The sequence below is a fragment of the Urocitellus parryii genome, chromosome 5, assembly GCF_045843805.1.
Source record: "Urocitellus parryii isolate mUroPar1 chromosome 5, mUroPar1.hap1, whole genome shotgun sequence".
Taxonomy (NCBI): Eukaryota; Metazoa; Chordata; class Mammalia; order Rodentia; family Sciuridae; genus Urocitellus; species Urocitellus parryii.
This window is the reverse complement of record NC_135535.1, coordinates 152,864,885-152,885,525: the sequence shown is the minus strand read 5'-3', so window position 1 is coordinate 152,885,525 and position 20,641 is coordinate 152,864,885.

Genomic DNA, 20,641 nt, shown 5'->3' with positions numbered 1-20,641 from the left:
CACTGCCTTCATAGTGTCCCAGAGATTTTGTTAAGTTGTGTCTGAGTTCTCATTTACCTCTAAGAATTTTTTATCTCTTCCCTGATGTCTTCTACTATCCATGTGTCATTCAATACTGTATTATTTAGTCTCCAAGTGTTGGAGTAGCTTCCATTTTTTATTTCACCACTGATGTCTAATTTCATTCTATTACGGTTGGATACCATGCAGGGTAGTATCTCTCTCTCTCTCTCTCTCTCTCTCTCTCTCTCTCTCTCTCTCTATATATATATATATATATATATATATATATATATATATATATAGTATTTGCTAACACTCGCTTTGTGGCATAAAATGTGGTCTATTTTGGAGAAGGATCCATGTGCTACTGAGAAAAAAAAAAGTGTATTTGTTTGTTGAAGAATGCAATATTCTATATATGTCTGTTAAGGCTAAATTATTGTTTTATTGAGCTCTATAGTTTGTTTAGTTTTTGTTTGGAAGTTCTATCCAGTGGTGAGAAGGTTTACTAAAATCACCCACTATTATTGTGTTATGGTCTATTTGACTCACGTAGTTGAGAAGGGTTTATTTGATATACATAGATGCCCCATTGTTTGAGGCATAGATATTTATGATTGTTATGTCCTATTGATGTATGAATCCTTTAAGCAGTATGAAATGTCCTTCTTTACCCCTTTTCACTAACTTTGGCTTGAAGTCCACTTCATCTGATATCAGGATGGAAACCCCTGTTTGCTTACATGGGTCATGTTAGTGATACGTTTTTTCCCCACACTTTTACCTTCAGTTTATGGTGTCTTTTCCTGTGAGATGAGTTTCTTGAGGGCAGCATATTGTTGAGTCTTTTCTAAAAATCAAAATCTGTAAGTCCGTGTCTTTTAATTGATGAGTTTAGGCCATTCACATTCAGGATTATTATTGAAATATGATTTGTATTGCTGATCATTTTGACTTATTTTTGGTTTTTAACTTTAGTTTCACCTTTGGTTGGCCTTTTCTTTAGGGTAATTTCTATCTTTCCTGAGTTTCATTGTTGTTTTTCATTTTCTCCTCATGGACTATTTTGCAGAGAATGCCCTGTAGTGCAGGCTTTCTTGCTGTAAACTCTTTTTAACTTTTGTTTATCATAAAAGGTTTTTATTTTGTCATAAAATCTGAAGCTTAATTTTGCTGGATGTAAGATTCTTGATTGGTATCCATTTTCTTTCAGAGCTTGTTGTATGTTGTTCAAGGATCTCCTGGCTTTGAAGGTCTGGATTGAAAAATCTGCTGTGTTTCAAATTGGAACTCCCCCTATATGTGATCTGATTACTCTCTCTTGTGGCCTTGAAGATTCTATCCTTCTGTATGCTAGGCATTTTCATTATAATGTGCCTGTTGTAATTTTGTACATTTGGTGTCCTGTAAGCCTCTTGTATTTGATTTTCCAATTCATTCTTTATGTTTGGGAATTTTTCTGATATTATCTCATTGAAGAGATTGTGCATTCCCGTGGTTTGAATCTATGTACCTTCCTCTATCCCAATAAACCTTAAATTTGGTCTTTTGATGATGTCCCATAATTCTTGGATGTTCTGCTCATGGTTTCTTACCATCTATCTTCACAGTACTGTCAACTTCTTTTTTCAAGATTGTATATTTTGTCTTCATTGTCTGAGGTTCTGTCTTCCGAGTGATCGAGTCTATTGGTGATGCTTTCTATTGAGTTCTTTATTTAGTTTATTGTTTCCTACATTTCAAGTATTTCTAATGGTTTTTGTTGTTGTTTTCAGAATCTATAACTCTTTCTTGAAGTAATCTTTTGCTACCTGTATTTGCTCCCTTATCTCTTTGTTAGAGTGATCAAATTTTGCCTGTATTTGCTGTCTTATGCCATTCTTTAATTCACAGATCATTTTAATTATGTACATTCTGAACTCCCTCTCTGACATTTCATCCACTACACTGTCAGTGAATTCTATTATTGCAGTACTTGGTTTATTTGGAGCACTTTCTTCCCTTGGTTTTTCAGGTTATCTATGTGTCTTCCTTTCTTATGGTGCAGATCTGTGGTAACCCTAACCCTAACCCTAACCCTAACCCTAACCCTATAATCTTGTAGTATCCCTGCAGATTACCTGAGCCTCATCTTGGTGTTGGACTTCAGACCCCAGCCGCTGTCCCAAGATGGATGCTACTACAGCTGAAGATGGTGGTGGATGTAGCAGAGGTAACTCAAGTTAGCAGTGGGTTATCCCAAGGTATATGAAACCACTTTTAGAGACAGGGATGAAAGGCCGAAACTTACGATGGCTTTTGGCTGTCTCTTCAGAGATGTAGCACTGTGGCAAGCCATGCTGTGGCAGGCAGCTGCCTCCAGACCCTGTCTGTTGTCCCAAGGTGGAGGCCACAATGTGGGGAGGACTATGGCTATGGCTGCAGTGTCCCAAGATGAAGGCAGGCTGGGGGAGCGATGCGTTGGTAAATGGGGAGTCATAGCTTCATCCTCTGCACTGAGTGGGGGTGGTAGTGTGCCTGGGCACTCACAAAGGTCATCAGGGACAGTCCTGGGCCTGACCAGGGCATGACCTGGGCATAGGCTCCCATGCGGGTCAGTGGGCGTGGTCCTGGGCCTGGGCCTCAAGGTTGAGTTATTCTTATCAGACAAGATAGAAACGAAATAATACAATTCTCTTACATATAAAATTGTTAACTTTGAATCTCACACTAAATTAAGAAAATGTATCCCTGGGCCCACATAGCCCTTTGTTCTAAGTAGTATAGCTTTGCATCCACTCTTACACAAGGTCATTTCCCTTTATCTGGTGCTGAGAGCCACAGCTGAGTTGGAATGGCCCCTGGCATTTTGCCAGTAGTATTGGTTGAGAGGCAAGCCATTAAGGTGATGCTGGATTAATTCGGTTGTATATTAGACCTTTACTGTCTGCCTCGGCCTGCTACTTTGGAGTTCTCACGCTACTTTGGAGTTCTCACGCTACTTTGGCGTTCTCATGGGGATTCCCGGAGAGTTCCTATTGGTTGGGGAAGTGCGGGAGGAGGGATTTTGGGAGGAGGGATTTCGGTTGGTGGTTCCTGGAGGAGCCACGTGGTTGGCGTTCGGGAGAGTTCCCAGGGAGCGTGTGTGGAGTGTGCTGGTGGAGTTCAGAAATAAAGTTTGTTCCTGCTTGAGTGGCTCGTGATTTGTGCCCAGCCAGACTACGGCAATCTGGTCCTATTAAACTAGAATCTAAACTAATATTCAATTAATCAATAAAATCTGCAAACACTTCCAAGATATCAATGAAACAAACATAAACAAAATTAATGCAATCTTCATCAGAAAACTGAATATTTCAAAAGTCACAGCCTTAGTTGACTCATGTAAAAAGCACACTTTCTTTTCTTCTGGACTTTCTTAACAAAGTCACGTTTACTAAAATTTAACCAGCATTGATTATACAGCTTTTCCCATGACTTCCTTCGCTTATATTAATATTATGAATGAGTTTCCACAGGCAACTTGGTTTTAAAATTAAAATTCTACTCTTCTTTGGAATCTTTAAAATGCCAAAATCCATGTACTCTGGCTGCTTTGAATTATGAGAAATGCCTCCACTCCCCACGGTGCCAAGAAAAATATTATCTAAAGCTTCTCCAAGGAAACCATCGAACTGACTGGTTAACTCTGTAGATAGAGCAAATAAATCCCTGAGAGAAGAAATAACATCAATAGGAAGGCTAGAAAAGTTAGTGTATTTCATTAGGCTGATCATCAGCAAGTAGGGCACTAATTATTTTCAGACATGGGAATCATTAAGATCTAAAACACAAAGTTTCAATACTTACAAAGAGGCATGTATTTGTTTCTTTTCTTGCAGATGTGCCTAGAGTCTCAGGGGACAGGCCACAGAATCCTGGATATATTATGAATTGTGACACAGAGAAGATTTGTAGAGAACTTCCTGGGTGAAATCTTAGGCAGACTGAAGGACTTAAAGAAATCTCCCCTACTAATCCCAATCATTGTTTGTCCACATTAAAATAGGAAGAGCATGGCTTATCCATACCAACAGGGCCTCAGATAACTTCTCCAAGCCCTCTGCTATCACCAGGGTATAGGGTAAAGTATTCAAACTTTACCTTGATTCTAAGAGGGTGCCACAAATGCCAAAAGGAATGGGGATGGAGATGAGAGAGAAGGAGTTGATAGTGACCCTGAAAAACTGCTGAGACAAGGAAGAAAAGAGAAGAAGCAGAACAAGCATTATAAACAGAGGGAATGTGATATTCTAGCACATTTTCTGGAAGAAAACAACAACAAAATTCTAATAGGGAGAAATAGTAGGGGGGAAAAGGGGATTTAGCAGTGAATGCCAATGAGAATGAAAAGCCAGAACCAGAGAACTTTCCCTGATGAAGGATGCTTAATAACTTTCCCTTTAAATGGGACTAACCCTAGGAACAAGTGGCAAGAAGGACAACTGTAAGTGACTTTAAGAACATATGAATTATCTGTGACAGACCTGAACTCAGCAATTGCTCCATTGACAAAGTTTATGTTTGTTATAAGTGGAATTAGAGTTCCAAGTATGATTAAGCTCATTTTTAAAATAGAGAAAAGTTATGTTTCTGAATATATTTCTGAATTTTGTGGGTTGAATATTTGTAATGACTCATAATATAATTACCAGTGCTTCTTCGGCAACCAGTTTATTCTTTCAGTCTTTTATCCATTCAAATATTATTACATTTAATGTTTTGGTGTTGGGTGGGAGTGGTTTGCAAAAATCCAGCTCATGCTGAGAAGAGTTTTCACTTGCAATAATAATATCAATAATGATGAACCCTGATGATACATAACATTTGATTTACGTCAGGAACTGCTCTGAGTGCTTTATATTCTAATGCATGTAAGCTTCCCATAGACCTCAGCAAGCAGGTTGCCTTATCCTTTCTAATGCCAGATGAAGACACCAAATCACAGAAAGAAAATTGCAGAACCAGATCAAGACCCAGGGAAATACCATAGTCTATGCTTCTAGATGCCAATCTTCTTGATCTGTCTTTGAAGATATGGTTTCCCGGGCCTTTTACTGTCAGCACCTGATCCTTCAAAAGTAATGCTGACTTTATGAAATCATAGCATTTTAAAACGATTTAGGTACATCTATAATTGAAACATGTCCTATTGCTAGGTAGTCAGATGGTGTGTGTGTGTGTGTGTGTGTGCGTGTGTGCGTGTGTGTAATATTCTTTAAAAAAGTAACACTATGGCAAACAACCAGATTTAAAAATGAGCCAATGACCCACTTCCACAAAAAAGATGTACAGGTGACAAATAAGCATATGAAAAGATGCTCCACATCATATGTCATCCAGAAAATGAAAATTAAACTAGCAATAAGACACCATGAAACATTTTTTAAAATGGCCAAATTCAGACCACTGATAAGAGCAAATGTTGCCAAGGATATGGAGCAATATGAACTCTCATTTGTTGATGGTGGGAACAGAAAGTGGTACTACCACTTTGGAAGACAGTTTGACAGTTTATTATGTATGCTACTAATGTATAGCCCAACAATCATGCTCCTTTATATTATCCAAAGGAGTTGAAAATACGTATCCACACAAAAGCTTGCAGAAAGATGTTTATAGCACCTTTATTCATTGCCAAAACTTGGGAGCAACCAAGATGCCTTCCAGTAGAGAGGTACTGTTATATTCAGAAGATAAAATATTATCTGATTATGAAACAAAAAAAGCTATCATGCCATGAAATGACATGGGGGAGACAAACACATGTTATTAAGGGAAAGCCATAAACCTGAAAAAGTGGCATGCTACATGTTTCCAACTATACCAAATTCTAGAAGAGTCAAAACTATGGAAACAGTAAAAAGATCAGGGCTTCCTTTGGATTCCTTCCATTGGGTTGGGAGAGGGAGGTGTGATGAATAGCTGGAGTATAGATAGGACTTTGAGGAAATACTCTGTATGACTCTATACTGGGGTGGATACATACCATTCATTATTCATTTTTCTAAACTTATAGAATGTATCACACCAAGACTAAACTCTGATGTAAATTATAGGGTTGGAGGGTGAGCACATGTAGGCTCATCAATTATGAGAAAAAATTATCTTAAATGTAGCCAAAATAAATGAGTTCAGAAAATTCTACAGCACAGAAGAAATGAGAGACGTGACACTACAGCTCTCTGGGTCATTCCGACCTAGCACAGCAGATTTTTACAGACTCCCAAACTCCACAGACAATAAACCTCACTAAAAGCTTCTTTCTTTTGCACCTGCAATATATACTGTTAGTGGCTTCCCACCAATGAATGTCCAATGCTGTCTCTGTCAGCAAGTGCATGGGTAGCCACTGGTTTTCTGTGACTGCCTTCTTTTTTCTTCCTCCTCTTCCTCCTCCTCCTCCTCCTTCTCCTCCTCCCCCTCTCCATCTCCTTCTCCTTCTCTTTCTCCTTCCCCTTCTCCTTTTTCTATAAAAATCCAGAACCCTGGATCTATTTCTTGAGCTCCAATTTTAGGCAGCTAGAAGTTGTCTCCCTGGATGATCATTCACATTTTGACTAGAATAAACTCTTTGTTCTTATATCTGCTGTTTCATCTTTGCCTTGTTAGGTTGCCAGTAACAAATATGTCATGTTGATGGGGATGTCAGTAATGGGGGAGACTACAAATCTGTGGAAGCAGGGAATGTGTCAGAGATGTCTCTCTCTCTTTCTCTCAGTTTTTCTATGGACTTAAAACTCCCCCCATCCCAAAATAAGGTTTTTATTAAGTAAATACAAACATACATACTATACTATTCATCTTTATATACAATTTTTTTTTCTAATTTTTGACATATAACTTACTTAGGTCTCCAGGAAGGAATTATTAAGTTAAATAATATGAATGCCTTAAGTCTTCTTATCAATATCACCATACTGTTTTCCAGAAATGTCTAAAATTTAAGTGCTACCAACACTGTATTGCTTCACTTCATTATTGCCAAATGTTGGATATCTGAATTCTTTCCTTGTTAATTTAATAGCTAAACATAGCATCTGGTTATTGTTTAAGTTTGCATTTTCTTGATTATTAGTGAATTTAAATAGAAGGTTTTCTAAAAAAAATGCTTTCTGTTCTTTATTTCACTTCCATTTCTAAGCTTAAATCTAACTCTAAGTGTTTGCTTTTCCTTATACATATTTTTCTCACTTTCAATTTTGCAAAAATTTTCTGTTGGTCTGGAAAATATATTGCTATTTTGCTTTGTAATAAGCTTCCTACAATAAGTCCCTTGCTTAAAACAAGTGGCAGAATAAGGGCACCAAAGGGTATTTGTGAGAAAATCTAATCTTCTACACAAGCAGCATATAGTTCCAAGTTTAACTTTCCCAAATAAATAAATAAATAAATAAATGGAAGATTGAGCAGAATATGTATAATTGAAGCAAGTTATAAGACATAAAGCATATATTGGGCAAATAGCTTCAGGGGACATGTATTTATTCATGACTATTAGTGTTCCAAATCATAAATCTACTTAATTAGATTTAATTATAACACTGCTCAAGACAACACAGAGATGATAACATCTGAGTGGCATTTTATATATTGCTAGAGGGATTGTCTGCTTATGCAAAAAACTGACATGGTTTCACTCAAAAGGATTAATTGAATGAATTGTTAAAACTATATAACTAATGATGCAGTGAGAAAGTAGTCTGAATTTTCAAATTTCAAAGACCTTAACCCATTTTGCCTGGGACCTCGGGCTCACCTGGCAAAACAGACTGAAATAGCACACTGCTCAGGGAAAAGGAGGATCAGGATCCTCATTTTTCTGAAACATTCAGCCAGATACTACCTTCTGAGTTGATAATCTCATATCTATCTGCTTGTGGCACTATAATGTATCTATTTATACAGGTCTTTTCCCTAGACAAAGCTATGAACTTGTTGAAGTCATGGATCCCATCTGCTTATCATCCTATTCCTACTGTCTGTAATATCCCTGCCACATGAGAGGTAGTCAGTAAAATCACTAAGTGGAGGAATAAGTGATCAGTAGAAAATAAATTAGAATTCTAATAATAAGAGTCTTCATCGTGTCTCAATTTGAAAGTCAAGTCACATCTCTAACCATGTATTTTAAAATAAAACTCTAACCTGGATCATTTCAGGATACATTCCTTGCACTGATGATAGCTCTATAAAATTCCTTTACTCTGTCACAGTCAATTGACCATGATACATGAAAGAGGAGAGCTTCAGGGATCAAGATGCTAACAATAAATAAAATATGAGATCCAGATACCCAAAGCAGTCATAAGACACTCAAATCTCTAGCTACAGCTTCACATTTCTATTATGAGGGATAAGCAAGGGCCCTTCTCTGTGTCTGCTAATGTGGTGTGACATTTGAGAAATATTGATCAGTTTGTCTCTCTGAAAACTGGATTCTCTTAATGTTCGCCTTGAGCAGAATATAAAACTAATTCCTTCAAATTCATGACAATTTCAGTCCTTGGCACTGTGTATAAACCTAGCTGTTCCCTTAAAAATGTGCTTTCCGCATCGAATATCCCATCCATGTATATGGTTTCACATCCTTCTGTTCATTCATACTACAGATAGTAATTGAGGTGACATTGCACACCTCAAATACAAGGGCAACGAATTAGTATGTTCAACCATTTGCATATCATAGCATGCATAGAAAGTGACAGTATGAGACAGAGGCAGATGATAAGCTGCTCCTGCTGGCCACCCAGGCCTTGTCCAGTGACTCCTGGGTCTAAAGACATGAGGCATCCTATATAACTCCATATAGGATGGCACGAGGTCACCAGGCATAACTTTAAGTTGAACATAATGTCAATCTCACTTGCCTCGATTCTAGGTAAACTTGGTCAAACTTAGTGATATCATGGTTAGGTTAAGATACACTTGCATTTGTGATTTTTTTCCAGTTCCCCACCTTCACCCTGAGATTGATGTGTAGGAGGCTTAAACTTCAGGAGGTTTAAATGGTGTTAGGATATCAGTGGCATATAAGGACAAATAAAAATGTCAGATGAGAGACTTGATTCCCACTGTCAAAATTCAAGGGAAGATATATTTCCCTCCTTTTTCTGAGAGCATTTTCTTTTGTAAACTTATAATTTTAAATACATGTAAATATTTTTGCAAAAGCCTCTTGCCAGTTTTATACCCCAGGACTGTTTTTCCAAGGAACCAGGAGTCATTCCCTTGAAATGAGAACATCAAGCAACACAAGCCTCATCCCACAGTTCTTTGAAAGAGTAGGATCCCAGTTTCTGTAAGTAACTAACTCCAAGTTACAAAACCACTTTCTGTCATAAAGTTATGAAAAGTACATTTTCCCTTTAATAAAGCAAGTTAACTTACACAGATGATCACTCCATTACCAGGTAAATTTAGGATGAATTTCATGCAGCAAACGATTTTATCAAGTCCTCCCAATGGGAAAATTTTATTTATTCCTCCATCTTTGTCTTAGTTCTAGCTGGTCTCTCAATTCAGATGATACTTTTTTTAAATTTTTTTAATCCATCTGACCTTTGTGTATGTTTCATCTCATGCTGGTAATCTACTGAGATATAGGCATGTCATCATCCAAAGCCTTGTGGGACTGATCAACCAAGCTGGCCATTAGCTCCTTGCATTCTCAAGAGTTCCTCTATGTCAACCAGTGTCCACATGAGCTCAAGGAGCCATGGACACTTTTCAAGGAGCCATTGCATTCTGGGAAACCTGTTCATGGTCTCTCTCCTACTAAGACATCATATTTCTCTTCTTGGTACACTGTGATAGCTTGGAGAATTCTCCTATGAGGTTCCCTTTTTCTTAAGTCTTATGTATCTCAGAGATCTCCAACTCCTCGCCTGTCTACCATCAACATCTGGTTTCATCTGGAGGGAGAGGGCAGGAAACAGAGCTCTCACACCCTGTAAAACTTCATTCTAAATTCTTTTCTCCAGCACTGAGCTTCTTTTGTATCACAGTAAGAAAGAGATGGCTGAAAAAGTTGTTCTACCTAATTTTGGCTCTTTAAATATGTATGTTTTAAACATCAAAGATGAAAACTTTGGAATATTTGTTCTCTGCTAGACAGTATACAGGTCCTTTAATAATAAGTAAAGCACGCAGGTCAGGGGAAAACCTCCATCACAACTCATTCTATCATTCAATATATATATATATATATATATATATATATATATATATATATATATATATATTTGAAGGAAAAGTCTAAACCTCTCTAAAATACCCTTCAGTGCATATTAGTTTCTATTTGTAAAGTAAATAATGATTGTTTGAGATCTTTCTTCTTTAGAGCACTTGTACAATGACCTTTTCTTTATGGCTAAAGCCTCACACACCTTTTCCCTCTTCACAAAGAAAGAAAACAAATATAGTGAGTTTTCCGAATTTGAAGTTTTTTTTTTTTAATTTTTTTTTAAACAGCTCACTCTTGTAGAAGCAAAGACACTTAGGAGTCCTCTGAGAACTCAAAAAAATCAACTGCAGACCCTTCATGAGGACCAAAGGATCAAATCAATAAGAGAAAGCAATTCCTGTCCTCTGGACTAAATAATAATATAAAAAATTAAAACCAGCCCTGCAAGCTAATAAAAATCAATACATGTTCATCCCTGTGTAGAAAAACCCATTATATTCAGAACTCCTCTAACTTACCACCTAACAAAACATATTTCAGGGCTGGGGCTGGAGATCAGTGGTTGAGGGCTTGCCTCACATATGTGAGGCATTGGGTTCAATACTCAGAAAATAGCTTTAGAAAGAATAAATGAAAGAATAAATAAATAAAACAAAGATATTGTGTCTATCTACAACTAAAAAAGTATTTAAAAAACATTGTAAACTGCATATCAAAAGAAGTGATCTATGCAAAACAACATGGCTATGGGGACTGCTGAGAGCCACAGCCGAGTCTGTATGGCCCCTGGCATTTTGCCAACAGTATTGATTGACAGGCAAGGCGTTAATATCCGCCTCTGCCGCTACTTTTGAGTTCTAGCGCTAATTTTGAGTTCTCGCGCTATTTTTAGTTCTCACGGGGATTCCCCGGGAGTTCCCATTGGTTGGCGAAGTGCAGGAGGAGGGTTTTCCCGGAGAGATATTTCCGGCTGGGGGTTCCTGGAGGAGCCTCGTGGCTTGTCGGGAGGATTCCCCGGGAGCGTGTGTGAGGTTTCTTTCTTGCAGTAAAAAAATAAAGTCTGTTCTTGCTTCGGTGGCTTGATTTGTGCCCAGCCAGACTGCGGCATTTGGCGGCCCGGACGGGGAACGTCTGAAGCTTCGGGGTAAGTGAAATTGCTTACCCCTAAGGGAAGGCAAGAGAATGGGTGACCATTTTAAAAAACAATATGTTCTTGCTTTGATTTGTTTTGGTTTTGTTTCAAGCTGCCTATCCCTAGAATTTCCTCAGGCAGACTGGGAAATCATTCTGTTTCGGTCTTGTTTTGTGTTATCTTTTTGGGTTGCGTTATCTTTGTAACAGATTAGAAATTAGTAAAAAACAAACTGAAAGAGTGTTAAATAAATTGTTAGAGGTTCAAACCATGGAGAAAGACAATTTAGATCAAGCAAAAGAGAAGGTCTCTCAAGCTAGTCAGACAGAGGAAGAAAATTTAAAGGAAGAAAGCTTAGAGGAGAAACAGCTATCAGGGGGGAAGCAACAACAGGAGGCTGCTACTAACACCGATCTATCACCAGAGGGCGTAATTCAGCCAACAGCTCCACCTATGGAGATAGCTGAGTGGCCCTCAACCCCCTCAACCCCCGTAGTTGATAGATGGGATCCTGAGACAGGACCTCAAAGATTAGCATGCCCTGTACTTGAGCAGGCAGGAGGGCAGCGAATTCACCGTGAGTTAGAGTTCAAAACAGTGAAGCAATTAAAGGAGGCTGTAACAACCTATGGTCCTCATGCACCCTTCACTGTAAGCATGGTCGAATCCATTACTAACTTGGACATGACTCCAGCAGATTGGGCTAGCATGTGTAGATCTGTGCTAAATGGAGGACAATATTTGTTATGGAAGGTTGCCAATGAGGAATTTTGCAGGGAGACAGCTAGACGAAATGCAGCAGCCGGTTACCCTCAAAGAAGTCTAGAGATGTTGCTAGGAAAAGGACCTTATGAGGGTCAGCGGCAACAAATTCAATATGATCCTGCTGTATATGCACAGATTGCTGCAGACGCAGTTAGGGCATGGAAGACTTTACAAGGACAGGGAGATTTACAAGGTCAGCTATCTAAGGTAATACAGAGACCTAATGAACCTTACGCTGACTTTGTAGATAGGCTTATTCAAACAGCCTCCAAAATTTTTGGTGACACAGAACAAGCAATGCCATTTATAAAACAACTGGCTTATGACCAAGCAAATCGTTGCTGCAGAGAGGTCATTAGACCATGGAAACATGAAGATTTAAACACATATATTAAATTATGTAGAGACATTAATGAACAAGGACAAGTCTTGGCAGCAGTACAACAGGCTTTAGATGCCAGGCCAAAAACATGCTACAATTGTGAACAAACAGGACATTTTAAAAGGAGTTGCCCCATAGGAGGAAGGTATAACAAAGTTAGGTATCAAAGGAATAGAACACCAGATATTTGCCCACGATGCCGTAGAGGGAGACACTGGGCTAATGAATGCCGTTCTCAAACCACCATAGAGGGTACTCCATTATCAAAAAATGGACAAGGACCAGGTGGTTACCCACGATATCGTGGAGAAAGGCATCAGGCTCCATTGCCAAAAAACGGACAGGGGGGCCCAATGCTCCGGGGCCCACGACCACAAATGTACGGGGCACTGGAGGAACCCAGAAAAACCATGGAGGAACCCAGCAACCCCATCAGGGTAGTACCCAGGACACATTATCCATCCGATCTCTCATCAGACGAACCAGAGGGAGCGCAGGGTTGGACATCTGCGCCTCCGCCAGAGCAGTACTAACTCCAGAGATGGGAGTTCAAATCATTCCCACAGGAGTAAAAGGACCTCTTCCCAAAGGAACAGTAGGCTTATTGTTAGGACGTAGTTCTTCTACGCTAAAAGGACTTATGATAAGTCCCGGGGTAATTGATCCCGATTATGAAGGTGAAATAAAAATTATAGCTAGTTCTCCAAAGGGTATATCAGTAATTTCACCAGGAGATAGAATAGCACAGTTATTAATAATATCCAGCCTACATGATAAATTTTCCAGTACTACTATGGAAAGAGGTTCCAGGGGATTAGGCTCCACAGGTGTAGATTGGGCTATGCTGTCTTTGAATTTAGATTCTCGCCCAATGCTAAAACTAAATATTCAAGGACATGAATTTAATGGGCTACTGGATACAGGTGCAGACCTTAGCATCATATCTCGTCAAGAATGGCCAAAACATTGGCCATTACAACAAGCCACTCAAACGCTTCGAGGCCTAGGAGTGGCAACTAATCCCCATAGAAGTGCAATGGTCTTAGATTGGAAGGATCCTGAAGGATGTGAAGGAACTATACAGCCATATGTATTGGATCATCTTCCCGTAAATTTATGGGGACGAGATGTCTTAGATCAATTAGGTTTGACATTAACAAATAATATCAATCAAAATGCACCCACTATTATGGCTAGACAAGGTTTTAGGAAAGGAAAAAGATTAGAAAAACAAGAACAAGGTATAGCGGCACCAATACAAATAGATCAAAGAATAAATAGACATGGACTGGGTTTTCAGAAGGGGTCACTGAGGCAATAAAAATCACTTGGAAATCAGATAGACCAGTATGGGTTTCTCAGTGGCCCCTGACTAAAGAAAAGATACAAGCAGCCCATGACCTGGTCAAACAACAATTAGCGGAGGGACATATACAACCTTCTGTATCTCCCTATAATACTCCCATTTTTGTCATTAAAAAGAAATCTGGTAAATGGAGATTATTACAAGATTTAAGAGCCATTAATAATGAGATGGTTATTATGGGACCTGCTCAATCAGGGATTCCTCAATTGTCTGCTTTACCAAAAACCTGGTATGTTTTAGCTATAGATATTAAAGATTGTTTCTTTTCAATTCCAATTCATCCTGAGGATAGTCCACATTTTGCATTTACTATCCCTGCACTGAATCATGAAGGTCCTGATCAGAGATATGAATGGAAAGTGCTCCCTCAAGGGATGGCTAACAGCCCAACTATGTGTCAAATTTATGTTAATAAAGCAATCCAGCCACTTAGAAATCAAAATCCTGAACTACAAATATTTCACTATATGGATGATGTATTGTTAGCACACAAAGATAAAAACACATTGTTGGAATGTTATGCCACACTTACAAATTTGTTAAAAAATTATAATCTAGAGATAGCAATAGATAAAGTACAATTAAATTTTCCAATTAATTATTTAGGAGTTCTATTATCCTCAACCATGGTCCGTCCACCAAAAATTCAAATACGAGTAGATCAACTCAAATCGCTTAATGACTTTCAAAAGTTGTTGGGAGATATAAATTGGATAAGGCCTTATCTAGGCATACCAACAGGAGAGTTGGGACCTTTATTTGATATCCTAAAAGGTCCATCAGATCCAAATTCACCCCGCATATTAACTCCTGAAGCAAGAAAGGCATTAAAAATTATTGAAACATATATGGAAAATATGCATTTGGACAGAATTGATATAAGTTTGCCTTTATTATTCATTGTAATACCAACAAAAAATATTCCTACAGGAGTATTTTGGCAAGAAGGTCCATTATTGTGGATACATTTATCTTACTCTCCTAACACTATTCTTACTAGGTATCCTGAGGCTGTAGGACAATTAATACTGAAAGGAATAAAAGCAGCAAAGGGAGTGTTTGGAATTTCTCCCAATAAAATTATTACTCCATATACTATGGAGCAAATTGATGAGTTAGCTAATGAGTTAAATACATGGGCAATAATCATGTGTAAATCAAATGTTTCATTTGATAATCATTTACCATCTAATCCTTTGTTGTCTTTTTGGTCTAAGCATCCTGTAGTTTTTCCTAAAATGACAAGAAAAACACCTATCGTGAATGCTCCAAATATATTCACTGATGGGTCTAATAATGGTACAGCAGCAGTAGTTACCCCTGATCAAACTTTTACATTTTTAGTTCCCAAACAATCAGCTCAAAAGGTAGAGCTCAATGCAGTTTTACAAGCTTTTGTGATGTTTAAAGATTCTGTATTTAATTTATTTTCTGATAGTCAGTATATAGTTAATGCTATAATATCCCTTGAAGATGCTGGTAGGATTTCCCCTTCCTCTACTGTTTTCTCTTTGTTTTCCACTATACAAAGTCTAATCTGGGATAGAAAAGATCCATTCTTTATAGGACATATCAGGGCACATACAGGATTGCCTGGAGCCCTTAGTTTGGGCAATGATTTAGCAGATAAAACTACACATGATATACATATTTTTTCTACTGTAGAAGAAGCTACAAATTTTCATAAAAGGTTTCACGTTAATGCTAATACTTTACAAAAGCGTTTTAAAATAACTAAGGAACAAGCCAGGCATATAATAAAACAATGTCAAAATTGTGTGACCTTTTTACCACAAGTTAATCTTGGAGTCAATCCTAGAGGACTGATACCTAACCATATTTGGCAGATGGACGTCACACACTTGCCAGAATTTGGAAAATTAAAATATTTACATGTTACAGTTGATACTTCTTCCGGATTTTTGATGGGCTCCCTTCATGCCGGAGAAAAAACTAAAGATGTTATAGCTCATTGCTTACAAAATTTTGCCACTGTGGGTGTTCCTAAACAGTTAAAAACTGATAATGGTCCTGGTTACACTTCTAACTCTTTTAAACAATTTTGCTCATCTTTTGGTATTACTCATATAACAGGAATCCCATACAATCCACAGGGGCAAGGCATAGTTGAAAGAGCTCATCAAACTATTAAAACGTACTTATTAAAGCAAAAAGAGGGAATTGGAAAGGGGTATATATCCCCCAAAGATAAACTTAAAATAACCCTTTTTACTCTAAACTTTCTAAATTTGGATTCATCAGGACTTAGTGCTGCGGAAAGACATATGTATCCGAAAAATGTACATAAGCCTAAGGTACTTTGGAAAGATATTCTAACAGGACAATGGAAAGGTCCCGACCCAGTTATTGTCTGGAGTCGGGGTTCCGTTTGTGTGTTCCCACAGGGAGAACAGCAGCCGATTTGGATTCCAGAGAGGTTAACCAAAACAATTTCTACAGAAAAAGAAGATGATTTGACTGAAATCCATAACAGCTGATATCCAGAGCTCCAGCTTGGCTATTCTTACATCTGCGACAGTGATTAACCACGGTGCCTTTTTTCAATATCTATTTTATTATTGCATTTTTCCCACATCATAAAGTTCTATTTTATTTTTTGAGCTCATACAAACCTAGGTTAATGTTTTTCTGATCAGTTTTGTTTTTTGACTGTGTTTTATTTTTTGACTGTGGAGTTTTTAAACATTGCAATGGAGATTTCACCTAGGTAAAGCTACAAGGCCTTTATTATTGTCTTATATGTTGTATGTTATGTGCGCACACTTCTGTTTTGTGTTGTATGTCTGTATGTGTGTATGTCCATATATCTTATATGAGGAGCGCTCATGAATAAATGGATCCGAATTTTTTTTTATTCACGTGATTTTAATGGTTTAATTTAGATTGGGTAAACAGCTGTTGAAAATTGTTTTAATATGTGAACAAATAAGGAGGTTAACAGATCTGTTTGTTTGCTTTCACCTTTCCTTCTCATTATATTTAATAATTCTGTTCAGGATAATGTAAATTGTTCAAAAAATTGTTTTCTTAATGCCTGTTGGAATGTTACATAATTTTTTTCCTAGCATCATTGCCAGAATTCCTATCTTCATCCCAGTGCCGGTGAAGACAAAGATAAAACCAAACTACAGCTTCTTCGGTAGCTATCAACAAACTGTATAAACTGATGCATCAGTGAATAATAACTCAACAAGTAATGCTCAATCAAGGAGTAGATTTACTTTGGGAGGAAATGGACATATTGACAGATTCCTCTACTTTGAACTGCTTGCAGAACTTGCCTGGACTATGTATCACTTGTATGCATTGTGAACTATCTGTTGGTGCAGCGAATTGTGGTAATGCTGGCATCTTTGCTGATGGTGTCACCGGTGGTACAATTTTTCAAAGGAGCCGTCAATTGGCTTGGTGTCATGGCATTTTTCATCCTCCTCTCTTCTACTAGTGATGGTCTAAAATTTGGGGGCCAACAGAGGTGAGGCAAAGAACCTCACCCCCCCATTGGCACCAAGGACAAGTTTGGGGGCCAACAGAGGTGAGGCAAAGAACCTCACCCCCCCACTGGTGCAAAGGCCTATCCACAAGTATGGCTGTATGCTGGACCGGTAGTCAGTGACGGGTATGATCCGATTGCAGTGGTACCAACCTAAGACAGGAGGCTGACGCCTAGAGGTCAGTTCATCCGATGACGGGTAAGGACCATATGTTGAATTGGACTACCTAACAGGCACGGTCCCTAAGCCACATTACTTGTTGTTTAATTAAACAGAAGGGGGGAGATGCTGAGAGCCACAGCCGAGTCTGTATGGCCCCTGGCATTTTGCCAACAGTATTGATTGACAGGCAAGGCGTTAATATCCGCCTCTGCCGCTACTTTTGAGTTCTAGCGCTAATTTTGAGTTCTCGCGCTATTTTTAGTTCTCACGGGGATTCCCCGGGAGTTCCCATTGGTTGGCGAAGTGCAGGAGGAGGGTTTTCCCGGAGAGATATTTCCGGCTGGGGGTTCCTGGAGGAGCCTCGTGGCTTGTCGGGAGGATTCCCCGGGAGCGTGTGTGAGGTTTCTTTCTTGCAGTAAAAAAATAAAGTCTGTTCTTGCTTCGGTGGCTTGATTTGTGCCCAGCCAGACTGCGGCAGGGGACCACTGTATCCAGGCAAGTCTCCAACACTCACTCAATCACAGAACTAGACTCCAGCTGTTCATACTTGTGCTCACAAATGGAAAGTGACGAAACCTTTTGAGAGGAGGCATAGCACTTACCAAGCCCTGCTAGCCATCTTCTGTACCTCTCCCATCTCCTTGCTCACACTTGTCAGTCTAGGCTTGGAAAATCCACAAACATCATTTAAAAAAATGAAATGTAGCATATATATACACAACAGACTATGAGTCACACACACACACACACACACACACACACACACACAAAGCCCTGTCATTTTCTAGCGACATGGATAGAACTGAAGTACATTTTATTAAGTAAAATAAGCCAAGCACAGAAAGACAATTATTACATGTAAGCCCCACTCCTTTGCAGAATTTTAAGAAGTAAATCTCATAGAAAAGAGTGGAACACTGGTCCTATAGGCTGGGAAGGGTAAAGAAGAGATGAGAGATTAGATAATGGGTACCCATGTGCACTTAGATAGAAGGAATTAGATCTAGTATTCTATTTCATAGTATGATATCCATAGTCTAGAACAATTTCTTATTATTTTTACATAACTAGAAGAATATAAATGTTCCCCAACTCATACACATTATAAATGTCTGAGGAAATGGAAATGCTAATTATTCTGATTTGATTTAATAACTACACATTGTAAAAATGGGATGAATTATCATGCTGTACACCATAAATATGTACACATACTATGTATCATTTTTTAAAAGAGCAAATGGTAATTCACTGCCCGTGAGAAAGAATGAAAGAAAACAGTCAACTTGACAGTACTATGGGTCATGCCCACATGAAAATTAAAGATGAAGCAGACAGATATAAGAAAGTTAGAGATCTGTAGGTCTCACGGTATGTTTGGCTTAGCCCAATATAACAGAGTATAGTGGAATTTTCAGTATCAAATGGATTCTGTCAAAATGATCAACACTAATGTTCATCCTATTAGAAAACTCTGAAAGTAGACAGGGCTTGTGTGCTAGTCAGCTTTCCATTACTAAAATAAATACTTAAGATGGTCAACTTATAAAGAGAAAATCTCATATGGGTTCAAAGTTTCAGAGGTTTTAGTTCTGGATTGGCTGGCCCCATTGATATGGCATGACCATATTCTTTCCCTAAAGACCTTCAGGAACTTCAGTTCCATGAACAAAGAATAGCTTCTACATGCCTTTTGCCAACTTCCACAGTTGCCTGAACTTTCGCCCTCAGGATAAATCCCTTATTTCAGTTAGCTCATGATGGTTCTGCTTCTCTGTCACTGAACAGTTGAAATTATCAAAAGTAACATTGTATGTTACCTTTGCCTCAGATTTATATAAAAATACAGAAGTACAAGTATAGCTGAACCCCTTTTTTCCCTTTTGAAGTCTTACTCTTATCATTCCTACCCTGGAAGCAGTTATTAGGATTTTGATATCTATTTTCCATGCCATGTATTTTATGCTTTTATTATTCATTCACAACATATAAGACTGTTTTGAAATTTCACAAAAAGGATAACATGTCAAGTGAAATGTTAGTATAACAACCTAAAAGTCTTCGTTTTAGATGCATAAACTATTTTAGTTTCTTGTTTTAATTGCTATATACTACCTCAATGTATGAATACACCACATTGTTTTTATTTCTTTTACTACAAACATACTGCAACTCTATCCTCTTTTCTTTTATATCGAGTAGAGTTTCCATTCAGTAAAATACACAAATTTTAAGTGTTCAGTGTAATTAATAAATTTTTACTTATTTTATGTAAGTCACTATGCAAAATATGGTACGGAAATCTCCAAGCACCTTTGTAGTCTCCTTGTCAATATGGTATTCCACAGTTAACCACATACTCGGTTTATTTCATGTGTTTTTAAACTTCATATAAATGGAGGTAGAGAGCATGTAGGCTTTGTATCTGGCTTTTGTCCTCAACATTATGTTGCCTTCTGGGATTCATTTATGTTGTATGTAACAGTAGCTACAGGCCACATACATCATTGATGCAGTGATATAAATTGTAAGAATTAATATAGATTGCATAGCCACTCCACTTTTGATGAGCATTTAAATTAATTTCATTTGGGAGCTAATATGAACATTCTAGTTTTGGGTTAATAAACTGTAAAAATTAGTGTTTGGGAGGTCAAAAATAGTTGAAGAACTGCAATTTAAGATGAAAAACCTAATGTAGTTGGATGTGTAGGGTTATCTTCCCCTACTTATTGGAGAGTTCTAGTAGTTGTGTATCTTGGACAACATTTAGTGGTGAAATAATATTTTAAAAATTTGCAAAAATAAAAAAATGTAAAATGATATCTCACTGTGACATTAAATGCTCTTTTCCTTTTTACCCCTAACCTTTTATTTTTTGAGGGTGGGAAGGGTGTTACCTGGGTTTGAACTCAGGGGCACTTGACCAGTGAGCCACATCCCTAGCCTTATTTTGTATTTTATTAGATACAGGGTCTCCCTGAGTTGCTTAGTGCCTTGCTAAATTGCTGAGGCTGGCTTTGAACTCACAATCCTCCTGCCTTCACCTCCTGAGCTTCTGGGATTACAGGCATGCACCACCACACCTGGCCTACCCCTCACCTTACTAGTT